The sequence below is a fragment of the Aulonocara sp. 'chitande type north' Nkhata Bay genome, linkage group LG17, assembly GCF_057382095.1.
Source record: "Aulonocara sp. 'chitande type north' Nkhata Bay isolate Kocher_YH1m ecotype deep benthic linkage group LG17, A_spYH_male_GT1.1, whole genome shotgun sequence".
In the NCBI taxonomy this organism is placed as follows: Eukaryota; Metazoa; Chordata; class Actinopteri; order Cichliformes; family Cichlidae; genus Aulonocara; species Aulonocara sp. 'chitande type north' Nkhata Bay.
In genome coordinates this window covers 41911923-41923765 of record NC_141360.1, presented here as the reverse complement: position 1 = coordinate 41923765, position 11843 = coordinate 41911923, and positions in this window count along the sequence as shown.

Below are 11843 nucleotides of genomic sequence, written 5' to 3'. Positions count from 1 at the left end.
TTTTCCCAATTTCTATTGTTCTGTTCGATCCCAAGCACACCAGCAGACAACAGAATGAACGATCAAGGTTGCAGCAGCCCAGTAAAAGTCCGGACCTCGGCCTGACTGACGCTGTGATGGGACTTTAAAAGAGCTCTGCACAAACACAAGCCTGCAAACGTCAGTGATCTGAAGCAATGTTGGAAAGTTTCAGTTTTTCACACATTGCTTTTGCATTGCATAAATGATGACATGGTGTGACTGTCCCGTGTTGTAATCTTTGTTTTGTTGTGTTGTTATTATGAGCAAAACCCAAATCCTGCTCTAACTACGCGCACATCAGCAGCACATAGAGCACTAGAGACGTTTAACTGGCTACAACAAACAGGACTGGCTAGTTTTGTTTGTTGTAGTCATAATTTTTAGTATTTTATATAAATACTATGTACTCTTTAATTTTCAGTATGTACCCTTGTTGCCCTTGAAAATGAAACTTTTAGCATTACTAGTTAGAAAACTCAAACAGGAACTAAAAATGTGTTTATCACAGTGCAAGATGAGCTGTTACAAGCCAACAGAGACACACGTCCTGTAAACTGGAAACTCTTCTTTCATTTTTTCATCTTTACTTCAAAGGCTAATTGTTGCTAAAGGTTATAAGACTCGAATTCATTTTTTAAAGCAGTCTTCGAGACATTACTCAAAAACATCATGTATTACACATTATTTATTATTTTTCTTAAAAGTAAAGGAGTATGTTTGGTAAATACCAGTTAACAATAAAACTTTAGGCTACAGTCTCACACACCAACACAAATCTGCACACTATCAAAGACACACAAACAATCTTTCTTTAGTGTTTACATATGAACACAAAGCAAAAGTTAAAAATCAGCTGCGCAGTGATTGGACTTTAGAACGGAGTCTGCTAGTTTGAATGCTCATCAGCTCGTTACCTGTTGAGGATCAGGTAGTCATACTTCAGTCAGTCAATCTGGGGATTATGTTGCTTAACCAGGGGTGACCGAGAACCAAAAGTGTGTTTGGAGTTTTAAAAAGGTATAGCACTGTTTGATCTGAGTGATTACCTGAGAGAGAGATACTGGTTTGGTGCAGTGAGTGATTTTCTGGTGTCACGTTCCACCCAGTGCCTAAACCGTAACGTTTCAGGAACTTTCTCCAGCCACTTCCAGCAGAATCAAATGAACTCGAGTCTCGAGGTTATCCGTGTTCCCAAATGTTATTGTCCATCCAGAGACACATGGCTACCGACAAGTCTAGTGAGTCAGGTAATTTATTTGCCAAAGCAGATAAAAAAGCGGATAAACTAGAGCCAATTCCACTAACTTTTTCCAGTTTCATGATTAGGCATTGAATGGATGTCTTCGTCCAGCTTAACTAGGAAGCAGTTATAATTATTCATAGGTGGGTTAATCATATCAGGTGCATAAACTGACAGGCAGGAGCAGGTGAAAGAGCTGCCTCTAAAAGCGTGTGGTTAATTCACCCACACACACCCATTGTTTCCAGCAGGGATGATTCACAATTCTCCATTTGGCAATCTGATGGATGCATCTGGGTCTGGAGATTTCCAGGACAATAGTACTTGTCGGACTGCATTGTGCCAAGTGTAAAGTTTGGTGGAGGGAGGATTATGGTGTGCAGTTGTTTTTCAGACTCTTAGTTCCAGTGAAAGGAACTCTTAATATTTCAGCTTACCGACACATTTTGGACACTTTCATGCTCCTAACATTGTGGGAGCAGTTTGGAACAGGAGGTGCCTTCCACAATGTGTGCATCAGTGTATAAGTGCACAAAGCAAAGTCCATAGAGACATGGATGAGCGAGTTTGGAGTGGAAGAACTTAACTGATGTGCACAGACCCCTGACTGCAGCTCCACACAACACTTTTAGGGTTTATTAGAGTGGAGATGGCCTGCCAGGCCTTCTCGTCCAACATCAGTATGTAACCTCACAAATCTGGTTCTAGAGGAGTAGTCAGAAATTATTGGCTAGCATCGTATTAAACCCTATAGATTATCAATAAAAGCTCAATGAGTAGCTTGGAAGAGCTTCACAAGCAGGGGAAGACCTCGAGCTCATTGAAGTTGTGCTTGAGGATGACCCAGGTGTCGGATCCATAGCAAAGAATGGGCAATACCAGTGTGCAGTACAGGTGGATTTTGGTGATGAGGGTGACGTTTGTCGTCTTCCAGACGCACCATCAGAGGGAGGCGAAAGCCGCTGACGCTTGACTGATTCTTGAGTGTATTTCCGCCGTTGATGCCACTTTCCTTGAGTTCCCGCACTTGTTCGATTTGCACGCCTTCGAGATGCACGGAGGCTGCCGACCCATCAGTAGTAAGGACTTTGGGCTTCTGAGCACTGATCTTGAAGCCATATGGTTGAGTAAACTGGGCGACGTCGTATAGGATGTCTGTAGCCTCGGCGTCATCTTCGGCAACGATGGCACTGTCATCTGTGAACATCAAGTCGGTTGCAGATTGGTCATCAGCGAACTGGACTCCGTGGCAGCCGTTGAAGGTCCTGCGCATAACTGCAAAGTTGAAGAGCCGGGGGGATACCACGTCAACGTGCCTGACGCCAGGACTTGAAGTCGAAGGCAATCACTGTCCGCTGTCCACATCGAACCCTTCGCTCGATCAGGTGGTGAAGAACAAAGACCTGATCGCACATGCTGCGAGACTGCTCGCAATGCTTTTGTAGGCTTGACTGAATGATTTTCATGAAGACCTTACCAGTGATGGAAAGGAAATTCCACGATAGTCCTTGCACTTGCAGGTGTTGTCTTTCTTGTGAAGTGGGATACTGTCTGTATCGGTACCCTTTTGGCTAAGATTAGCCAAGGGGCTGATCAGCTCTGCAAAGACAAGCTTTGAGACAAACAACGTCTGTGTCGCACTCTTTGCAGAAATGGTGCACAGCAGCACTGTTTCGGGATACCGCGTTGCATAATCTACCAGAAACTATACAGAGCAATATCCATGTGTGCTTGGAAACAATGTGTTTCATACAACAGTGCATTTAGATCAAAATTCTGATTGCAAAAGCTGCCAGACAGGTTTAAAATGAATATAAATACATAAGCATGTTTTATTTAAATTATGTGACATCCCTCAATGTCATCTTCTCATGCATCTCACCAACATTAATGCTGAGCTTCATCACTGGGCTTGAGCGCTAGGACTCCAACTATAATCAGGAGACCAATCAACATTTTTCAGTTTCAAAGTCCACATTTTCCAAGCCTCAAAGCAGTGTCCTTTAAGACTTTCACAAGGTTGTGAATTCATCCCCAGAGTCAGACTGGTAATGAAGAGCTCTACTTCACAGTCCTGAGATGTCTGAGGAAGCACGCTCAGAGGGAATGACCTGAGCTTTGGTGGACAACATCCAGCTCACATTGCAAAGGCACAAAAGAGCAAAAAGTGTTAGAATTCTGACAAACAGACTGTTTTAAATAGAATATCAATCAAATTTGTTCCTATATTTATGGGTGAAGCCCTGATACAGCTCACCGTTAAAATCCTTTCTGACACCAAGACTAAAACAATCTGTTGCCAACGTGTCATAAAAACAGGAATAGACGATGACTAATATGTCCATTCGCTTCCGCTTATCCTTTTCAGGGTCGCGGGGGGCGCTGGAGCCTATCCCAGCTGTCATAGGGCGAGAGGCGGGGTACACCCTGGACCGGTCGCCAGTCTGTCACAGTGACAGACAACCATTCACTCCCGCATTCACACCTATGGGCAATTTGAATTAAACAATTAACCTATCCCCACAAGCTGCATGTCTTTGGATGGTGGGAGGAAGCCGGAGTACCCGGAGAGAACCCACGCAAACACGGGGAGAACATGCAAACTCCACACAGAAAGACCCCGGCCTGATGGTGGAATTGAACTCAGGACCTTCTTGCTGTGCGGCAACAGTGCTAACCACCGTGCCACCGTGCAGCCCGGTGCATCAGTAAAAGCAGCATATATTTTTACATAGCTTGTGTTTAAGGTTAGATTTATCGCCCTCTATCATGGTTTGGTGAAGCAGTCCTGAGTTTGTCTGACTTCAGGTAGCAGCGAAAGGACAGTTGGTAGAACCTTCACTGAAGTTTTAAACTGCAAGTTTTTTTATGTAATATTCTGAAAACAGATTCTATAAATCTGGAAAGTTCAAAAGTTGTATTTGCTGATATAAGATATATCGCTGAAATCAGATTCAGATTCTCTAGTTTCTGCAGAGAAATGATTTAAAGTCTTTGATGATGCTGATATTAATTTAACATTATCCTGAGCTTGGGACTGTTAGCAATGAAAACACAACTAATGTCCTGCACAACAGTGGCAGAAGAACTTATTGTCACGTTTCAGGAGTAAAATATTAAATAAACTGTCATGTTTAGTATTGTGTGAAATTCTGGATGTAAAATACAGAGTTGAAAATGAATTTGATGATGATCTTAAAGTGGATGATAAATAGAACTTTATTGGGATTTAAAAATTCTAAAAACAACAAAACAGGCTTTAAACAGAAATACAGGAACACCAGGTTAATGAGACACAGCTCCAATCAAATCCAAGAAGACAAGACAGCGAAAGCAAAACTGGAAACAAGGCAAATGAGTTCATGCTACCAAAATAAAACAGGATATAACAAAATAAGAGCACATTTAACACAGAAACAGACACAGAGAACACGGGGGAGGCAGGATAATGAAATCAGGACGGGAACCAAAACAAAGGAGCGAGAAAGTCGAAAGAACAGTGACGGCAGCCAGGAGGCAAAACAGAGGAGCGGCCAGAGGCCAGTGTAGGTGGAGGGGACAGGATACCCCAGGAGGCTCAGGCTTAAAGCTGCCGAACGTCGTAGAAAGCCTCAGCTACTCTGTGATGTGATGAATATTTAGAGCAGTGTAGTTAGATAAAAAGATGAAGTCAATTTAATTTTATCTATTTATCACAAGAACCCTCAGCGCAAGGTGCTTTGTTTTTAAGGTAAAGACCATAAAATAATACAGTGAAAACAATCTGATGACCTTCTATGAGCACTTGGTGACAGCAGGAAGCAAAAGCAGCCTCTGCATTAAGCTTAGGAGAACCTTCACTGAAATGAGAATAGTCCAGAGTGTGGAGGCTTCAGGCTGTAGGTGAATGCATGCAGACTGGGCCCGGTGAAGAGGAGACGAAGGTAGACGGTGTGATAAGCCTTCACCGCTCTACCTTTACAGTAAACACTTTATTAGTGGGCAGCTGTGTGAGGAATTTGAAAAGCCAATGATTGATTCAGTGTGTTACACAATCAGTACTGATTTTTATCGCTTCTTTAGTCGCATCTATTCCCCTGCTTTAGTATTACTAATACAATGCATTATTAACATTTTCAGACTCTTCTTATTCTACAATAATTTAATAACTTAAATGTGCTGAGTATTGTGCTGTCTGTAATAAGAATCTCAGAATATGTGAGATCTTACTTATTATAGGAGAAATAGATGAAAATAAACAAGAAATTATCAAGAAAGTAGGGCAGCTTTCTATTAAAGCTGAAGTGGTAATAGCAGGGTAACAAGGCAGAAACAAGAGCATAATAATGGGGGTCATTTCTAAATTATTACCACTCAGTTACCAAACTGATAACTACTTAATATCCAAGTAATATGATGGGAGCAACAGTGGCTAACATGTCTCAGGCTTTGGTGTTAGACACCAACAAATAACTGCATTTCAGAAATGAAAGATCTGACATTTTAGAAAGCACCAGCAGTTAACTAATTACAGTTGATTTATCTTTGTATTGTGCGAGTGTGTGAGGATGATTAGTTTTTCAGTCATTACAGACACCATTCACCCACATAAAGGTGATTAATAAAGTTACCTCTTCTTGGATGTAAAGGTATTTGGAGAGCATGTCGTCTTCTAATGGAACAAATGCAAATTTGCAGACAAATCACAGCCACATAAGCAAAGCACACTAACAATCAAATAATATAAAAGAGACGTTTTAAAAAGCCTGTGTGCCTCTGTGCTGTCTACATGGATCATTATTGAAGGAACCTCCACAATGTCAGCTGAGTCAATCAGAGTTTATTCCATTGGTAGGGATAAGACACAGAGGCTTGCTATAATGGCTCATGTTAGATAATAGCCAAATGGCACTCATTTTCCAAGAAAAATATCAGCAGTCAATCAATAATGCATTCAAGGTTCACTTTGAAAGTGATCTTCTGCTTGCAGCTAATATGTGGCTGCTCAGCTCCAGCCCTCTGTCTCTAAATGAATTACCTGGCTAAATAATCAGCTGCTATGGTGTCACTGGCTGCTGCACAGCAGATATTTATCTCCAGGGAGGACAGCTTAATATTGCCGGAAACATTCATATGAGAGGAAGATAAGTAACTATGTGTGAAGATAAGATGACTGCTATCAAGCAGCCTAATGATTTTCAACTACCACATGTCAATAATAGGAAAGCTTATGCATTTGTAGAAGTTCTGCTTTATTGCCGATTTGCATAGAAATTGCCTTATTTTAGACTAAATAAGGACTTTTCATTCACTTAATATGGTTCTTTATCCAAGGTCTATTATAAGATATGGTATGGTTTGTGTGTCTGTGCTAGTGTGGAGCCCACTGATCGATACACAACACTTAGGAATCACCTATTCGTTCAGTTGTTGCTTACTCAATACAGTTATACTTTATGCTCATTGTGACTTTTTTCATGCCTTTCCATTCACTGTACACTACTGGAACCTGAATATACTAAAATAATTTATTCAGTATAAGCTTTAACTTTAGGCTGGTGTAATGTTGATTCAAACAAAAATAATATTTTAAATGTTTTTGACCAAATATAAAATGAAGGGTACAACTAGTCCTTGCTGCAGTACTGAACAGGGACAGTTCACTTAATGCTCTAAAAGCCCCTCAGATATATTTAGGTATAGATATTGCAATTAAAGAATCTGTATTGTATCACATCCTGATAAAACTGTGTAGAGGAAATATGTTATCCACGGCACGGCTGCTGACATGCATGAATTACAGCTGCCTCCATAGACCCTACAAATGGTTACTGATGAAAATATAATGGTGGACTGCGCTCTCCCTCTGTGGTGCAGCGTTGGCACATGAAGACCAGAGGAATAATTATTATTTCAGGAGAACAAATATTACCCCTTGGGCTCCAATTATTTTCATGCATTGGCTTGTTTGGTGTCTGACTAGGTTCTTTTTTAATGGTAAAAAAATACTTTTGAATCCACCCCGTGTGTGAACATTGAGCTACTACTGATGCATATGATATTGACTTGATATTCTCACTGTATCTGACCTCTGCACAGCTAATACCACCATGCAGTGTCAGTTTATCTTTCAGTATTTTCTAAAACTTTATGTTGGACATGTCTAAGGTAATCTGTACATCTACGTAGTTCTCAGCGTTGTGGAGCCTCCCCGTCTGTGGTAATAGTGTAGATGTAGTACCTCGTAGTGTGATCAAGATTCGTTTATGTAATAGATATAATTCGTAAATGACACACATCAAACTGTTCCCTGATGCTAACGCAGATGCAGAGCTATTAGTGATTAAAACATGCTTTGGGACGTCACTCTGTTATTAGTACGGTGCGCGTACGAGTAGGTGTTAGCTATGGAAAACGATTTGTTTAACACCACCAATGAGAAATGCAATCGAAGAGTACAAGGCCTTAAAGCCTTCAGCTGCTTCTTCTGTACAATCTCTACTTTTAAGATGTGGTTTAACATTTTCCTATTTAATAAAGCTTTTAATAAATGCTGCATCAGGGGACCCTGATGCAGCTCAAGTAACCATCCCTTACTTGAGCAGTTGGGCATCTATCGATCGATCGATAGATCGATAGATAGATCTGTATCCAGTAAGGGTCCTAAGGCTAGACCCCCTATGCCATAGGTGTCAAACTCTGGCCCGCGGGCCAAATTTGGCCCGCAGCCTAATTACATTTGGCCCGCGAAGCCATACCAAATTATTATCAGAGCTGGCCTACTGTTATTATACAGCTAATATATCTATTGTTTAGTATCAAGCTTTGCTTGTTCCACATTCAGTTTTTCAGCAAAACTTGTTTGAGTCCATAAGAAGAGATTCATTCTTAAATCTGGAGGAAGATATTTTTCAATAAATATTAACGTTAGCCCGCGACCTTGTTCCAGTTTTGAATTTTGGCCCACTGTGTATTTGAGTTTGACACCCCTGTGCTAAGCGAGCCTACCACAGACATGAGCGAGACAGATAAATATGAAGGCGTGCCGGCTCGGACGTCGCCCGGATCAACAAGGTCCGCGTCAGGTGTTGAGGAACCAGGGCACCCTGACGAGAAGTGGGCTACTTCGATCATCACCAAGGTCCAGTAAACTCCGGAGTTGAGCGTACAGTTGTCTCTACAGTTCTGCCTAGAGCTGATTGTTGGTGTGAACCAGCCATCAGATTATCCAATCCAACTGTATTTATAGAGCACTTTAAAAACAACACGGCTGACCAAAGTGCTTTCCAGTAAAAAAACAGAGATTAGTTAAAAACCATACAGTAAACACACAAAGAAATAAATATAAAGAACAATAAAAGATTATAATCATCTTTGAGTTCATCACAATCACTGTAAACTATCACAGAAAATAGAGTAGAACCACTTAAAAAACAATATTATGTGTAATCTGTTATGTATCAAATGAAATGTATTAATATATAACATAGAAAAGGTTACACAATAATCTTTTATGTGTTATGTTATCACCATTACTCACAAAGCTGTTGTTTATTGTTTTATACTGAAATATTAAAGGATGACAAACAATTAGATATGCACAAAGCTATTCTTTACCATGTTGTGTCCACTTTGTTTCGTGTATGACTTAAACAGAACAGAACAAGCAGCAGAGTTTAAGAGGTCATTTAAACAAATCAGCTGACCCGTGAACATTAATGTCTAATGGATCAGATATAAAATGATATCTATAATTACCTGTTACACACAGTTTATTCCAGTTATTTGGGAACAACAAAAACAAGACTGAACACTGGAAGAATAAAAAGCCGAATATTTTTCTTGCTCCTTTTTTGTTTATTTGTTTTTAAATGTGTCTGTTTTCTTTGCTCATTAATGATAAAAGAGCTCCATAAGTCCCATGTTGATTGACGATCACTGAGATGTATGACACCTCTCAACTTGTCATAGAGGAGTTATTTGTACTCTGCTGCAATCCATTCTGTGCGGAAAGACCAGATGTCTCGTCTTAATTAGGCCGGCAGTGATGTTTTTAATGACATCTAGCCCATTACAGACAACAGAAGAGTTTTCAGATCTTCCTCCTGTCACTCCTGTGGGCCTGCTGCTCTTTGTCTCAGACTCAAATGTGAGTTTTGACACATTTAAATCCTCCTAAGACATTCATAGAGAGAGAGAGCATGTGTGTACGAGCACACAGACACATGAATGACAGCAGAAAACAAAGCTTTGTTGAAGAACAACTAATGTGTCCACTGTTCATTTATCATGTATACTTCATTATGGGAATTTGAGCACGCATTGTAAAATATGTTGAGTTCCTATTCTATAAAGTAGAAAAACTAGGTCATCATAGTTGATGGAGGATTTGCTGTGCACTCCTGAAATAGTGGAACAGAAGTTAAAAAAGAAGAAGAAAAAGCAACCTCTTAGGAATCCGTGCGGTGCTCTCTCTAAGGTTTTGAGTCAGACAGCACCTTCTTTCCCTTTCTTCCCTCCCCCTTTGCTTCGCTTTCTTTTGTTTGGTTATTCTGTTGTTCCTCTTCCTGATGTTTTTCTAGTTTTGTTTCTTTCTTTGCTTTTTTGGCACCAAAATATTGACAGTAAAAGTCTTTCCTCTGATTAATTTTGTCTGGATTGCTCATGATGAAAACCATCTGAAGATGCAGGAGATGAAATATGAATGTAACCTATTTGCGGTCGTGTCCTGTGATGAGGCGTGGCAGCGTGTAACATCTGCAGACTCATGTTAGCGTTAGCGCCCACACCACCTTTCTATTGTATCTGCAGCACACGAACCACCTAAAGGTAAAAGATAGAAGTTTCTGAACAAATGTTATTGCTTGCTGTAATGAGGGTATAAAATGTTATTAATATTTTAGAACAAGCCCTATTTTTCATTTCTGAAACCCACTGTGGGGCCTCTTTTCAAAGGGTTCAGTCAAAACCCAATGGGAGATTCAATTGACTTTAATCTTGCATTCGTTTGAAAATTTGAGCCCATTAGTTAACTTTGCCTTCTCTGTGCAGTTTTCATTGCATTTCAATGAATCCGCTTTCCTGTGGTGTTAAAACACTAATAGTTGCTTCAAATAAAGGAGAGAGAGAGGATGTGAGTCTAAGAGTGAATAAAAGAGGAGGCAAAGACGAAATGGTTCAAACTGCAAAAAAAAAAAAAAAACAGATCCAAAAATAAATCATGAAATAAAAAAATAACTGCACAAATACTCTCTCTCTCTCTGCTGGTTATACATATATGTATGCATATACAGGTGGTCAGAATAAAAACATGACGGGTAAATAAGGATGCGACCTGAACTGCTCCCTCTGATGTGAGATGCTCTCCAGTTTCCATGGATCGGTCTTTTTCACACGTTGTGGACGATGTTGAACACGTCTGTCTTCCCTCTGCTGTCACATTGTTTGAATGACACTTGAATCTTGCACATTTCTACTGAGTATGAACGATGAGCACTTATCTCCCTTTCAGACACTAAGTAATAAGGGTCTCAGAAAAGCACCTTAATGGGACTGATGCTGTCATTTGGTGCTACATAAATACAGCTGAGCTGAATTTGCAGAGCAACTCTCCCAGCAATGTTTTCACCAAAGAAAATTCATCTTGCTTTTTAGTGAGCCGCCCGTTCAAACCTGCGGCATCGCTCAAACACGATAGAAAAGACACCAAAGGGCAGCGGCAACTGTCTGGCCATCGCCTTTAACCAAATGTCATTATGCTTTTCATCACAGGCTAACCAGCTCTCTTTTCCACTCTGAATCCCCATTAATGAAAAGTAGGTCAAGAGCAGCGCTCCAAAAGAAATGCCAAAATCTCCCACCCCTGCACTACTCCTTCTCCTCACCAGACCCCATGGAAAAAACGTACACAGAAGCAACTCCCCAGCGATTTGTCATGCTTCTCAGCCTGCTTTGGCTCACATAAATGTCCGTACACATCAAAGGAGTGAGAATGGCTATTTCACCACCACTCTTTGCATTGTTACTCTACCTAAATGCCTGTTGTGCTGCGAGCAAGGCTGTGTCAAAGTGAAGCGAGTCAACAGATCTCATAGAAATGGATTTTATAGCATCGGCCTCAGCGCGTTGTTGGATTCCTCCCATCTCATTGTATGCGCTCCTCAAATGAAAGCGCATTTTGCTGTGTCTGCTGCTGTGATCGAGCAGCCCCCCTCCCCAACATCATCACCAGCTTCTGACACAGTGCCTAACTAAGCCTGTACCCAGCTTTGGGATATGGAACCCACACAGTCAAATGAGCAAACAAAGAAGCTTAGAAGTCGTCCATGATGGATTAAGAAGGTGTAGGAGTAATGGTGGGCCGCAGACACCCAGTCAGTGAGCACGAGAGTAACCCCAGCCCCCTGTTACAAACAGCCAAGTGTCTCAGACTGTCTGAGCCTGGTCTGGCTGTGTCCATCTGTCAAGTCTCGGTCATGTTGTGATCGTCATCAACCTCGGCCGTGTTCGTCGTCTTTTCAAGCACCGTTACCATAGCTGTTAAATGACTGTCAGCGATGTGCTCCTGGACAAACATGGAAGCTTTAATAAAAACTAATTCACA